At 36.8% G+C, this 15,173-nt stretch overlaps 2 protein-coding genes across 4 annotated transcripts in view; both read right to left on the bottom strand.

Annotated features, from left to right (window-relative positions):
• The window catches only part of Ddah1 (dimethylarginine dimethylaminohydrolase 1), a 267,646-nt gene that overhangs the window by 97,609 nt on the left and 154,864 nt on the right, over positions 1 to 15,173 (bottom strand). The gene's annotated exons all lie outside the window — the stretch shown is intronic.
• LOC134477892 (solute carrier family 2, facilitated glucose transporter member 3-like) overlaps positions 1 to 15,173 on the bottom strand; it is a 98,794-nt gene that overhangs the window by 61,748 nt on the left and 21,873 nt on the right. The window contains exon 1 of the mRNA XM_063257400.1: positions 1 to 15,173. This exon is cut by the window's left edge and continues 61,748 nt beyond it; it is cut by the window's right edge and continues 21,873 nt beyond it. The gene's annotated coding sequence lies outside the window, so the exon portion shown is untranslated.

Raw genomic sequence — 15,173 nt, 5'->3', positions numbered from 1 at the left:
TATATATTTATTTACATCTGCAAAGCTTAGTTGGTGGGTCTGTTCAGATTCTTTGTCTGTTTACTAACTGGATTGTTTTCTTGTTGCTCAGTTTTACGAGTTCTTTGGATATTTTGGTTACAAGTTCCCTAACAGATATGTGTTTTCAAAGTATTTTCTCCCAACCTGTGGCTTGTCTTTTATTCATTTAACAGTTTCTTTTAAAGAGCAGAAGCTTTTAGTTTTAATAAAGTCCAGATTATCACATTTTTCTTTCATGAATCCTGCTTTTGGTGTTGCATACAAAAACTGGTTGCCAAATCCCACAGCCATTTAGATTTTCTCCTATGCTTTCTTCAAGAAGTTTTATAGTTTTGCATATTACATTTTGTCTATGATCCATTTTGAGTTGGTATTTATGAAAAGTGAAAGGTCTGTAGTTTTATTTTTTGCTTATGAATATTCCATTGTTCTAGAATGATTTGTAGATAAAATTATCCTTTCTTCATTGAATGGTGTCATGGATTGAAGTGTACCCTGCAAAATACACATTTGATGTCCTAGTTCCAATACAGTAGTATTAGAGATGGGGTCTTTGGAGATAATTAGGTTTAGATGAAGCCATGGAGGGTCCCTCTTATGAGCGGATTTGTGCCTTGTAAGAAGGCACACTGAGATATCTCTTTCCTTCCCCACTGTTCATTCCCTACCTCGTTTTCTCCATGCATATGAAGCAAGAACATGCTACGTGACACACAGTAAGGAGGCAGCTCTCTGCAAGGCAGGAAGACAGTCCTTACCAGAAACAAACCATGCGGGCATCATGACCTCAGATTTCCAGCTTCCACTGACCTGCGTGCCTATTCTTTTACCAGTACTACACTGCAGTGACTACTGTGGCTCTGTAAGAAGTCTTGAAATAAGATTGTACAAGTCTCCCAGCTTTGTTGTTCTTCAGGATTCCACTGGCAATTCTTGGTTTTTGCCTCTTCAATTAACCAATCTATAAGTCAAGTAGACAATTAACCTTTTAACAATATAGAGTCTTCTAACCCATGAACATGTAGTCTTTCCACATAGTTAGATTTTAATTCTTTCATCAGTTTTACAGTTTTTCACATATACAGATTGGACTTATTTTTGTATTTGTATCTAGGTATTTTCTCCCTTCCTCCTTTCCATTCTATCTTTTTTGGGGGGAGGGGTGTCCTTATAAATTGTGCATTTAATTTCAAATTCCAGATATTTATTACTGGTATATAAGAAAGCAACCTACTTTTGTAGATTAATATTGTGCAGTGAAACTTTGCTATATCTCATTAGTTCTACAAATTACTTTTTGTCAATCTTTGAGATTTATGTATGGAGAAAATCATCTCATTTGCAAACAAAAAGCAGTTAAATTTCTTCTTTTCCAACCTAAACCCCTTTTATTTCCTTTTGTGCTCTAACTGCACTTTCAGTATAAGGTTTGAGTTGCAGTGTCTTGTTCCTTAACTTAAAGGGCAGACATTTAGCTTGCTACTTATTAGTATGTGTTAGCTATAAGTTTTTGGTAGATGGTTTTTTTTATGAATTCAAGGAAGTTCCTTGTATTCTTCATTTACTGATATTTGTTTTTTGAAATTTTAATCATGAATGGGTGCTTGGTCAAACATTTTATTTGCACGTATTGACACAATCACGTAATTTTTTTAACCAACTGATGTGGGGGATTATTCTGATTTTCAAATGCTGAGTAAGCTTTGCATACCTGGAATGAATGCCACCTGGTCATAGTAGAATTCTTTTACATATCATTGTTTGTGAATTTCTTGTTGAGAAATTTTAATATATGCTCATAAGAATTATTGGCAGATATCTCTTTCTTTTAATGCCTTTATCTTGCTTCAGCATGAGAATAATACTGACCTCATCGAATGAGTTAAGAAGTCTTTCTACTTCTATTTTCTGGAAAAGATGAGATAGAATTGGTGTCATTTTTTTTTTAAATTGTGTGGTAAAATTTACCAAAGAAATCAACTGGGCCTAGTACTATTTTTTTTAGTTATTTTATCAGAATTGAGATGACATAGAGACTATGAAACTAACCTGTAGTATGAAACATGCAACTTGACATATCTTTACCCATTTTTTGCATAACATACTAAGTATAGAAGAGGAGCTCAAGGTAGACACAGATACAGCCTAATGAGCATGCTTTTAACATCCATTTATTTATTTTCATGCCTTAGCCAGCATATCTATTTCCTTAAATACAGAACTATATATAATTATTTTGTTATTTTTTTTATTTCATGGGGATACAATTAGAAGACACTGACTTTTTTACTTCCTAATGACTTCACATAGGTGCTTATTCACACAGCAGAAAAATATTAATTTTTAAAAATTTATATTTTCTATATACCCTCTAAGGAATGTGTACTTATTAGTTGTATAACTATACAAAGGTTATAAAATAAAGAATTATGCACTTTTGGCCTTCCTTTCTAGACTATAAATGTAAAGCAAGAAGTAAATATAAACACAGGCTCTTTATATTAGAGAATATAACTTCTTACTGAAATATTTACTTATGCTATGCTAAAAATCATGCAGTATTTCAGTTATTGAGATCATGCAATGCCATTTTTATATTAAGTATTTATTTGCAGTTCATTTTCAGGTGAGCTGTCATTTCATGTTAACTCCTGGGTGAAATTAGGCATTACATTTCACATTCTAGTTTTTTCATGTCGAAACCAAAAATCCCACTTCAAGACTGTGGCTTTAGATTTGCATTTTCAACGACAATCTATCACTTCTTACTTTTCTTTCTGGATGTTCACTCATGCATTGTGCAAGTCAGACTCTTTCTTGGGGCTCAGGGTGTAGCCAGTGGTAGAGTGTGTGCTTAGCACATGTGAGGCCCTGGGATTCTATCCTCATCACAAAAGAAAAAAACTTTCTGATGATGGTTTTTCTTAAATATTTCATTTTTGACTGACGCAAATCTGCATTCTTCCCTCCAAGCCCACTCCCAGTTTCTACAACCTGAGTGACAGTGTCCCTCAGACATTTAGAAATTTGTGCTATACTTACTTTCCTAGTTTGTAAGAAGCAACCTGGGTAAGAAGAACATAAATTATCAAACACATCAAGAGAATGCACTGTTATACAGAAGCGTTAGAATAATCAGCTAAATAACTGTTTCCCAAGCTTGATCATTATTAATTCATAATGATTACATATTCAGTTGAAGAATTTCCATCAATTAAATGTGGGTGTTTTTTCTGCAAGAATTTAATTCCCATGATAAGAAAAGTTACAATTTTCTAAGATTAGTTTAAAATTTCCCTTCATGATACATACACTTAGTTTTGATTACTGGGCTGTTTTCATTTTTAATAAAAATATAGCTTGAATGTCTTAAGAATTACAGATTAGGCTCCCTACATTCAAATCTTATATGAGCCCGTATTAGCTGAATTACCTTGATTAAGCACAGTAACTTAGTTATCTTGAGTATCAGTTTGTCTGTAAAACAGGAAAAAGTATTTATGGAGAGTTTATTTTGTGTTATATACTACTCTGTCAGGAACTGAATATCGAAATAAGATCTTAAAATATCCTGTTCTGGTGGAAGTTACATTTATTACCAGTAGGAATAATTTCAGTATCTGGCTCCTAAGACTGTTGTGTGAATTGGTACATATGAAGCATTCTGAAGGCACACCATAAAACCCATTGAAAGGTCATTTGCAGACTGTGGGGGAGGAGAATAAGAGGTCAGGAAGAAGCTAAGACCTCCTGTGCGGTTGGCACACACCTGGGCTGACTGAAGAACTGCTAGAGGACTCTCCTGAGAGTCGGTGCCATTCGCCGACTGTGGGGGAGGAGAAGTCAACAAGAAACTAAGATCTATGAGTCTGCACCTTGTGTGGGCTGACTTGAGGAGAGCCAGAAGCCAGCCCCTTCCATACATGGGCAGGGAGACAAGAAGAGCCAACATCCCCCCCCCCAACCCCCGTAAGCAACCAGCTGACCCAGAGAAACACAAGCTATGATGGTAGCTAATGAGGTAAAATACAGCTGAGTGCTTGCAGTGTTTAGTGTTTCACTGACTTTGCAGGCCTGAGCTGGTAGTCCTATCATCCATTTGGAGGATAACAATAGGCAATGCAGCATCTATGGGGAATCTCCTTTTGAAGATGGTAGCCATTGTTAATTCCCTATTCTTGTTTTGAAATCTTGTATCATTCTCATTGTATTGTTTGGCTGGGTTTTATTATGTTTTATCTTGTCTGATTTTATGTCTGATGGCATGGGAAACTGTCGAAGATTGCAAGCTGTATTATGGTAGTCATTTTGGATTTAGTATTGTCCTGTTTTGAGGTCCTGTATTGCATTTATTGTTTTGTTTTTATTGGTTCTGTTCTGTTTGATTTTACAGTGTCTAAAGGTATTTGCAGCTGTTTTGAGGATGACAGGAGGCGTTATGGTAATCATTGTTGATTTTCTATTATCTTGTTTTGAAATCCTGTGTTACTTACATTGTCTTGTTTTGACTGGCTTTATTCTGTTTTATTTTGCTTGGTTTTATTCTCTTTAAAATAAAATGAAAAGTTCATTAAAAGTTAGTTGCCGTCATCATCATTTTCACCTTTATTGCTGGGTATTTAATCTTCATTAAAAAGTTTTCTTGCTGTGTTTTTTCCGTTTCTTGTCTCTTTGGAATCTAGACTGAAGTTACAAATTACAGTATTCTATGTGACACTCCTGAGATTCAAATTTGTTATCTATAAAATGGTTGTTCTTGCCAGCACACTAACTGTGTGGGCATGAAAATCAAATGAAATTATATAAAATGCTCTGTTAAATTAGTGTGACACAGATTAAAGATGTCCTAATACAGCACTTGGCATAAATCCCCACACTCAAGAAGTTCCTCAATACATGTTAATTTAATTAAATGTTTTGTGACAAATAAATTGCACAACTACTATTGAAACAACCCAATAATAGTTGGAATCCAACACACTAAATGTTGTAAGTAGGGAACTAGCTACCAGTTTACTTAATTTGTGCTGATTTAATATTGCCTATCAATAAATCAAAGGAGATATCTGAAGTATTGGAAACCATGACATTTCCCTGGCACATCAACTTGGGCTAAATCTTTCAAGCCTCCTTATTAGCTTAAAGATGATCTTATTTCAAGTTTCATATTTTACAGCTGAGGCAAATAAGGTTCAGAGAAGTGATGCAACTTCCTGAGGATCACAGTAAATGTCAACACCAGTTTCCACTTCACCCATAACCCAAGACAAGCATGCACTTACCATACCTTCACACAGAAAACAGATTACAGGTCTCAAAGACTAGTTTAAACCCTGTACTCAGTCATGCAGTGTATACAGAGCCTGTCATTTTCGTGTTCTGGGTTTCTTTTCCCCTATGTGATCTTAAAGAAATGTAGGAGATCATGGAAAGCAGACTGAAGAAGAAAGTATTTTGTTTGGTGCTGTGTCTGAAAATCTGTTCATTTTCCTAAAATTTTTTTTATGTGGAGCTTCAGATTTCTGTCAAGGTACCTATGTGGAAGGAACAAGCTAGTTACAGAGCTTTGTGGAAGGTTTTTATTCCAGCTGGTTTATACGGCAATTTGAAGTAAGGAAGATTTTTACAGTTCTGAGCTCTCTATATAAAAATGGCACGTTTGAAATGCTTGTGTCTTGCCAGTCTATGCAGAGCCAGATCAAAGAGGCAGACAGGAATAGTTATCTTCTTTCTTAATCATTAAACTGGGTATGTGGACATGATATCTACCTCTCTGGGAAAACAAACAATGTAAATATTTTCTTTGTCTCTAAGGTTGTGACAGAAGGAAGAGCAAGAAAAAGTAGAAGAAATTTAAAAAATATATATTTGAGCATATTTTTGTACCCCTCCCATCTCATCAACAGTTGTATATTTTTCAGTTTTGTAGGTGAGAGGGGGTAGAAAAGGGGCTATTTCTTCAGGTGTCAAGCATCTCCTCTAACATTAAGAGCTGAACATAGCTGAAAAAGTATAATCAGAGGTGCTGAAACCCAACCCTTACATTCATTGCGCCAGCCCATATTCCAGTCTCACTGGTTAGAGAAGGTAACAGATGGCTATCATGTTATCTCACAGCATCACAGCTAATGTCCGCTAAATTGTTTAGAAACTCAAGTAGTTTGTGTTACTCAGGATCCTCTGGGTTTTACATCTGCCTTTCCAGACCTCTTAGAATTAAGGCTCAAGAGAGGGCTATTATTGCATGTGCAGAGGTTTGTTCGGAGAAGGACGCTGGTTAACAAGTGAAGACTGGCCAAAGTCAGGGAACTGACATCTGAGAAGGTAGTGGAAATGACCCGTTGTCCAACTTCCTGCAGCGGACTCAAGACAGTAACTCCAGACAACACAGTCAGCAGGGTGCCTGTTTACTCCTGCTTGCCTGAACAGCAAAGAAAGCAATGGTTTATTCTGGATGATCATGCGTTTTAGTTCCAGATGATAACCCTGCTGGACGACAATTTACTGGTAAAGGCTTTTCCTCTTGCATACGTACGATAAAGATGAGAGTCTCTGTCCATATGGCTAGAGATAGCAACATGGGGAAATGAAACAGGCAATGAAGTCAACAGTTGGTAGTCTAGATAGACCTCTAGATAAGAAGGCTAGGAAAATGGCGAGGCCTGGTGAAGATAGGAAGGAGGCTTTTCAGTCCTTCTAAAGACAAGAGTGCTACATCAAACAGGTCTCCTTATTTGACAGAAGATAAAAGTTCCAGGGATCAAAGGGGACTAAGCTGAAATCTTAAGTTAAAAACCTCCTAGCTCTACAGCCAGAAGATCTTCTGTGCCAGGACCCCCCCTCTTCCACAAAGCTCTACTTGTGTTTAGAAACAGTTCTGTAGACCCCATAGGCAGCAACATACTTGACACTGTTAAGTGCCCCTTGATTTGTTATGGGTGATCAACACTGCTATCCAGATCAAACTGATTACTTCAAGACTTAGCAAATATTAAGTACATTTACTTGTAGCCCATCCAAAAGGCACAATAGTCAAAGTAGGTGAAGCAGATGACCTGAGAGCAACCCTCCATTTCTTGGCCACTAGCTTCTTTTGGAATCAGTACAGGGATGCAAGGCCCTCAGAGCATGTACAGTAAGTACTATGTCACAGCCTCAGGCAATGGATCTGTGCCAGCATTCCCAGGGGCACGATCTGCTTTAAACTAAGTGTAAGGAGCTTCAGAGTTTAATAAATATACTCATCCCTAAGTACAATAAAAAGTATTTTTAGAAGAGCTTTGGGAAATGTGAGGTGACTCTGCAGATTTAGAAAGTTTTGCAGACTGTGTGGGATGTACTCTCACCCAAGCTCCATGGCTTTAAGAGACTTCCTTCAAATAAAATGAATGCGAGTTCAAGAAAGCTAGGTTGAGCACCACCATGTGGGGATGAGGGTGTCACCTCTTCACTATCCATTGTACTTTCAGCATGGGCCAGTAAGTGCAAAATATAAGGTGGTTCCTCAACTAAACCAAGCTAAATCAATGGAAGGAACCTCCTATTTCCTCAAAGCCGAGACTCTAAGACAGCTAAGAAACAAAAAAGCGATGGCTTATTACAGGTGCTTTTACACATAGTCAAATCTGTTTTATTTTTGTATGGGTTATTTGTGGCCAATTTTTATTTTCTTTGGGTTCCACTCTGCCTGGAATGATATAAGAACATAACATCCCTTAATGGTACAATTGAATTGCACTCAGGAAATGCAGTTATTTTAATATTATTGTAAACTAAACGTAATTAAAAATGTAAACTTTCCCAGGAAAATATCACATGACATAGTCCAGAAACAAATATACATGACTAGTTGATGATTTATCTGTTCCACCTTCAAATGTTCAATAAATGAATGCTAATTCAAATGTTTAGTATTTAAGCACCTAGGAAAGCAACAGAATGTTTTTTACTTTTAACTTTGATACTTCAATATTTTGAAGGCACAGTGAGTCCTAAAAGCAAAATTAAGGGCATGTAGTGATCAAGATTTGAACAGATTCCCACAAATCAAAATGAACAAAGCAATACCTTAAACTTTATTATTCTTATATGTTTTGATTTAAATTTTTTGATTCCAAGAGGATTAACTACAAATCATGTATTTTGTACGATCACAGTGGTATTTATACTACCAATCCATGTAAAAAAACAAGTAAATGAAAAAACTGGTTTGTCCATGTAAAAAAACTGGTTCTGGACCAGGCTCACTCCCTCTCGGTAGATACAGGTATATGAGGTATAATAAAAATTATAGTGAATGTTTACATTTAAAAAGTTACAGTAAGAGACACATTGCCAAGATACTGCCCCTTACTTCAAACACGTGTATCCCCATCATTCTTACTACCTTCAGAAGCAGTTCTGGAGTGCTTGTTTTGATGGTATATTGTATGCCAGTGAAAGACAATTAATTGTCCTTCCTCATTGATTCATCACTGCTACATTCTTAGGAACATTTGAGTCATTCCTAGACTATTGTTTCCTTAACTTTCATGTTCATCTATGGCACTAGTACTACTTTCATCATTACAAAAATTGTTGTACAAAATTATGTTTTGCTATTCTAAAACAGAAGAAATTTCTTGACCAAACTTTCCCTTCCTATAAAATGCTCTTAGTTATTTTTGAATCTAGGCAACTTTAATTCAATTTTCAAGGCATAACATCCTTTGGGGACTTAACTGAAACAATCCACTGGGGACTTAACTGAATAACTAGTAATAATATCAAATAACTTTAATAAAGATATAAATTAATATAGGAAATGTGAAATCCCCATAACATACATATAGACAGACATTAGATATATAACTGCCTTCTAAAACATATCTTTTTATATTATTCTGTATCTCTAAGTAATTATTACAATTTTCCCTGTGTGGCTTCTTAACATTTTTAATGAAATTTCTCCCAGTACATTTTTAATTGCATAGGACTTTAAAAACATATTTACTAATATATTATTGATATGATACATCATAGCAATTGATTTTCCAATTGATTTGTCCATTAGTTTTACTATTTTTCTACTTGATGGCTTTGGAGTTTCTAACTAGATGACTTAGCAAGATAATTTTGGTCTCTTCTCATAGTTATTCATTCACTCAATAAATATGTACTGAGAATCTATTGTATTCTAGGCATGATCACAGACAACACAAAAGTGTGTGTAATGCATACACAACTCCCCACCTAAGGCAACTTACTAGCAAGGTTAAAAAAAAAAAAAAAAAAAAAAAGGAAATACAATCAATACATACAATGTTTGAGAAGGTGATTAAATGCTGTGAAAAACAGAGCGGAGTACGGGGCAGAAGATAGAGGGCTTTGCAATATGAAATGAAGTGGTCTGTGCAGAACTCCGAGCAAAGGCTGGAAGAAAGAGAGGGCATGAGCTGTATGTATGTGTGAGAAAGGAGGAATGCCAAAGGCAACAGAAGGAACGAGTAGCACGCAATGCTAGGGAAGGAGTTTCTAGGTAGTGGCCACGGAGGCATGAGGACAGGACAGAAAAGCATGTGAAGTACCGGGCCATCCGACTGTGGCAGGCCGCTTACTTCCATTTTATTTCATTGCATTAGCCAGAAATTCAAGAATCGCATTAGATAAGGGTGAAAGCCAATCTCCTTACCTTGTGACCTTTTTTATAAAGAATATTTTTATGTTGATTGTTGGTTTAAATAGTTAAATTTTAAAAATCATATGTTGATTCATTACACCAAGAGAATAAAGAATCACATGATCATCTCAATGAACACAGAAAAGCCACGTGAAACACTACCCATGCATGAAGTTCATGAAAATTCTAAGTGAACTAGGAATCAAAGGAAACTTTCTCAGATAATAAGGGCAGCTATGAAAACTATATAGTTAACAACCTGTTTCATGGTGAAAAGTGAGTGCTTTCCCTGTAAGATGTGAAGCAGACTGGGATGGTCACTCACAGCTTTCAACACCATATTAAGGTTCTAGTTAGAGCAATTAATTAAAAAAAGAAAAGAAAAGCACAGTTATACCATTTATGGAGGACAAAATAAATTTTTTTATATTCAGATGACATGATTAGGTATGTAGAAAATATTACACAGTCCATAAGAATTTACTAATACCAAATTGGGTGTGGTGTTACTTGCCTGTATTCCCAGCATTTGAGAGGTGGAGACGGGAGGATTGTGTGAGTTCAAGGCCAGCCTAGGCTACATAATGACTCCGAGGCCAGCCTGAAAAGTTTACTGCATATCAAGACCCTGACTCAAAAAACAGAAAACAAAAGAACAACGACAACAAAACTTACTAAAACTATATGTGAATCTAGCAAGTTTGCAGATAGAAAGGCACTATACAAAATTTAGCCAATTATATTTCTATATACTGTAATAGTGAGGAACAAGGTAAATTTTTAAAAATAACACCTGTAATCTGTAATGGCACTAAAAATATTCATTACTTCAGCAAACTAGAAAACAATAAAACACTGCAGAAAAGCATTAAGACCAAGTAAATATTGGGTCTTCTTTATATGACTCAAATATTATGATGTCATTCTCCACAAATGGTTTTATAGATCCAGTATAATAGGTAAACTCAGTGGATAAAAGAATAAAATATTGCAAAAATTTTCATTTGTGCTCAGGAATGTTCTGTATACTATAGAATATTACTCAGATAAAAATGAATGACATATTCATACTGGCACCAACATAAAGGAATTTCAAGACATTAGTCTGAGCAAAAGAAGCCAGATACAAAATCTTTTACCTGGCAGTAATAAGCAATGGCCCACTGTTTCCCCATCAGAGTTCTGTTGGAAGAAGCCAGCTAAAACAGATGGCTTAAATGAGATCCAGAATCTCATAATAGGCTATCTAACATATTCAGGTTTCAATTAAGAATCAGCCAAGAATAAGGGAAACCACAATTTGAATTTTAAAAAGACAATCAACAGATGCCAATACTGAGATGACAGAGATGTTAGAATTATATGCCAAAGATTTGAAAGCAGTCATTATAAAAATGCTTCAGTAGACAATTATAAACATAGCCGAAACAAACAAGCAAACAAAATAGTAAGTTAAAGCGAGAGAGGAGAGAGAGAGAGAGAGAGAGAGAGAGAGAGAGAGAGAGAGAGAGACAACATGAGCCCACTGAACTATAACAAAAGAAACATTTGTAGCATCAGAAGCATAGGTGGAGACAGATAAGAGGGCAAAGCTTCAAAACACTGGAAGAGATAATGGCTAAGCACTCTCCAATTTGTCAAAAGATATAAACCTATGCATTCAAAAAGCTGAGTGAAATCCAAGTAGGACAAACTCAAAGGAATCCACACTAAAACACATCATTGTCAAACTTCTGAAAACTACAAAGACCAAAAAAAAGACTTGGAAGCAGCGAGAGAGAAAGGACAACTTTAACTACAGAGGAGAAACAATTCAATAGCAGCAGATTTCTCAATAGAAACTATGGGAGCCAGAAGGAAAGTCACATATGTATCTTCATGAAAACATCTTTCAAGGATGGGGAGAAAATTAAGACATTCAGATGAAGGAAAATAAGAGAAGTTTTTGCCAGAAGGCCTAGCCAAACCAAAACCAAAACAAGTGAAATTTTTCAAAAGGAACAAGGGGCTGAGGATGTGGCTTGATGGTAAAGCACTCACCTAAAAAGAAATCAACCAGGAAAATAATAATGTAAGGAAATAAAATAATGCAAGGAAATTGTTCTCTGGAACATCAGAAAAGAAGAAAGAACAACTGACAATAAAATTGTGGATAAATCACTTTTTAAAATCGCTGTCTACTGAACTCAGTGTCTTTGCACCGAGCTTCATCTCCAGCTTTTTTAATTTGGAAACTTGGAGACAAGGTCTTGTTTAGTCATTAAATTGCCCAGGATGGGTGGAAATTTGCAACCCTCCTACCTCACACTCCCAGCATACTGGATTATACCCTCAGGCCTGGTTCAGTGTGTTTTCACTCTCCTTTTGAGTTTTCTAAATAATCTGTGGCATCTGAAGCAAAAACTGTACTACTTTCTAATGAGATTCCAAATGTTCGTAGAGGAAACATGTAATACAATTATATTGTAAATGAAGTAATGTAAAAAGAAGGTAAAGCTTCTATACTTCAAACCAATGAAATGTCAAAGCCAGTAGGTTGCGTTATGTTATGCATACATATTTAACTGTTGAGCACTTTATCCGTTCGCCACCACCAAATTTATAATTTTTAATGGCATTTCTGCCTAGCATTGTTACTCTTTCAGTTTCTCACAGTTTATCATCTCACTGAACTCGGCACAATTTCCCTGCTGGCTTGCTCATGAAATAGTTTGAATTAACACAAGGCAGTGGGAGGCAGCCTGAGTCCTTCCTACTGGGTCTGCACTCACGATCTGGGCCTGATCATTAATTCCAATGTTTCCCATGAGTTCAGTGCAGTTATAAAAAGCTATCTGTTCCGTATCAACAGAATATCCTGAGTCCTAGGAGGTTTCTCTTGAGTCGCATGCCAACAGAAATACTACAAACACTCAGACTTCTACTGGGATTTTTATTGTACGTGCTACCTCACCATACCAGACAAGGATTTATCTCCTGGAAATATCACTTGAAAGAAAAAACACTGTCTAACAACTGGGGGTTTTTTGTATTGTAAGATAGTGCAGGGGGTGAAAGAATGGAGGACAATGGTTCTAGGACAGTGTGAGGCTTAAAAGAAGATGCTGGAAATAAGAAAACCAAGCTTAAAAAGAATTTCATCACATACGGTGTTCAATCATAGGCAAATTACTTAATCTCTTCAAGCCTCAGTTTTGCTCCTTGTAAATGATAACATGCATAAATTGCTTGACACACTAAACCCTCCGTAAGTGTTCACAGTCACAGATGCAGATGTGTCTGAACTCAGCTTTATAACCAGCACCATGGTAATTCATCAGGATTCCTGGAGCAGGCACAGTTGCTTCAGAAAGTAAGACTAACTAGTATCAGGCTCCCTGCTGAAGTGGTTCAGAATTAGGAGTCAGGCGTTACGTCCACACTGCCCAAATCAAGTGCCTTATTTTAAAATCATGTATTGATTTGGTTGACTTCTTCACAGAACATTGTGATTTAAAACATGATTTAAAATAAGTGTAGAAGCACTGGTCTTCACAATGTAAATCCTGCAGATCATTTCAACTTCAAGAATGCAATGGAAATATGTTTGGGCAATAAGACTGGACATTTCAAATAAAACTAAAATAATTGCCTTTATTAGTCCATAAAATAGTATTTCCTATCATTTCTCAAAGATCTAAGAAGCTTCATTTAAGTTTTATCTCCTACAAAGTATTTTCACAGAGAAAGATATGCAGCAAGAAGACTTAGAGAATTCTGAGGTTCTAGACTTTATTTCTCACTGTGCTGGGGTCATCAGGTGAGTCCAAGAAAGAAAATTTTGATTTGTGCCAACTAGCTGCCACTGTATTATTCTTCCCAAGAAGATGAATCCGCTTCTTTTCTTTGCCCTTGCCTTGTGGTTTCCATACTACAACTAATATCTTTTATTAATGCCACTCATGTTGACTGAGCATTTCACAGAACTTGAGAGTGAGGAATACTGAAGCAGATCATGAAACTCAGCTAGGATGTGACTGACGCAAACATGGGAAAGCAGTGCATGGTGAAGGAAGCACTGCGGCAGTGCTGGCACACTCACCGCAAGCCGTGGTCGGAGCCGGCTCAGGCACTGGGTGCTGCTGCCTGGAGGAGCTGCACCAGCTGCACTGGAAATAGCACCCGTATCTCTCTGATGCACTGCCCTAGGTTAACTGGCTGCACAAATATTACAGTGCGGAGAGGAGGGGTGTTCAATGAGAGAGCTGAAATACTATGAATTTGAGAGTGGAGAGGCTCTGTGGCAGTAGGAAGAAGGCAGGCCGTAGTAGTGGCAAGGGTCACAGTTGTGGAGGAGTGGGTATCACTGCCAACTCTCATTTCTTGCACATTTCTTCCTGGGTCCAGTGCTATCATCAAAAGCTGAGATGGAATCAGCTGGGCATGGTGATGCCTGCCTGCAGTCTCAGTGAAGAGACTGAGACAAGAAGATCTCTTGAGCTCATGAGTTCTAGACATCACAGTCTAAAAAAACAAAATAAACAAACAAAAACAAAAGCAGTGTTGACAAAGATGTCAGGAGAGCAGCAACTCAATCAAGGTTCACAGGCATCATGGTAGTTTTGATACACATTCACAAATTCTTTGATATTCTTCCCACAAAGGCTAAAAGACTAGTAATTCCCTTTCCTTGAATATGAGCCAGTCTTTATGGGTCACTTTGAAAACAAAATGGATGGAAACGATGCTGCATGATTTCTAATGCTGCTGAGAAGAGGCACTGCAGCTTCCTCCCCTCTACATGCGAGGTACTGTGAGCCCACATGCAGGGAGCCTGGCAGCTCTGGAGAGACCACACAGAGAGTCCAGAGAGCTGGAGAGCGAGGCTGGAAGACTCAGTTGAGCCAGCCTCCAGCTACTTGAGTTTTCCCAGGATCAACTGCCAGGCATGTAAATAATTATTCTACTTCTTTTTGAGTCACCCCAGCTGACACCAAGCAAAGGAAAGACACGCTGTCCTCATTAAGTTCTGCTGAAATCACAAATTCATGAGCAGATTATGTATTGTCATTGCTTTAAGTCACTAAATTTTGGATAATTTGTTAAACAGGATAAAATAACCAAAACAGGGACCAAACGGTGGTGGAGAAAGGTCTCTTTTCAAAGGGCCACAGAGGTTTATTTATTTATTTATTTTTTTGTTAAATTTTTAGTGTCATACGTTTCTATAATTTTCTTAAAGTAAGCAGGTACTGTTGTGGAAATAAGACATATAAAGATGATTAAGAGTTTTTGTTAAGAGTAACTCTAATGGGTAACTCCTTGCTATTCATTCTGAACCTTAATAGACTATAGAAATGACAAGAAGCAATCTGATCCTTTCTTTGAATACTCGTAAAACTGCTGACATTGCCAATCACATGAATAGATGTTCAAGGCAGATGGTTCTACTGTAGGCTCTGGTTTAGGTATGATGTGTTAAGACCTGGAGAATTTCATTGAACAGGAGGTTGAG

Source organism: Cavia porcellus, unplaced genomic scaffold (assembly GCF_034190915.1).
Source record: "Cavia porcellus strain 051 isolate PalLab524CR breed Dunkin Hartley unplaced genomic scaffold, mCavPor4.1 scaffold_1, whole genome shotgun sequence".
In the NCBI taxonomy this organism is placed as follows: Eukaryota; Metazoa; Chordata; class Mammalia; order Rodentia; family Caviidae; genus Cavia; species Cavia porcellus.
Note: the sequence above shows the minus strand (reverse complement) of the source record. Positions and strands in the feature narration are given on the sequence as shown.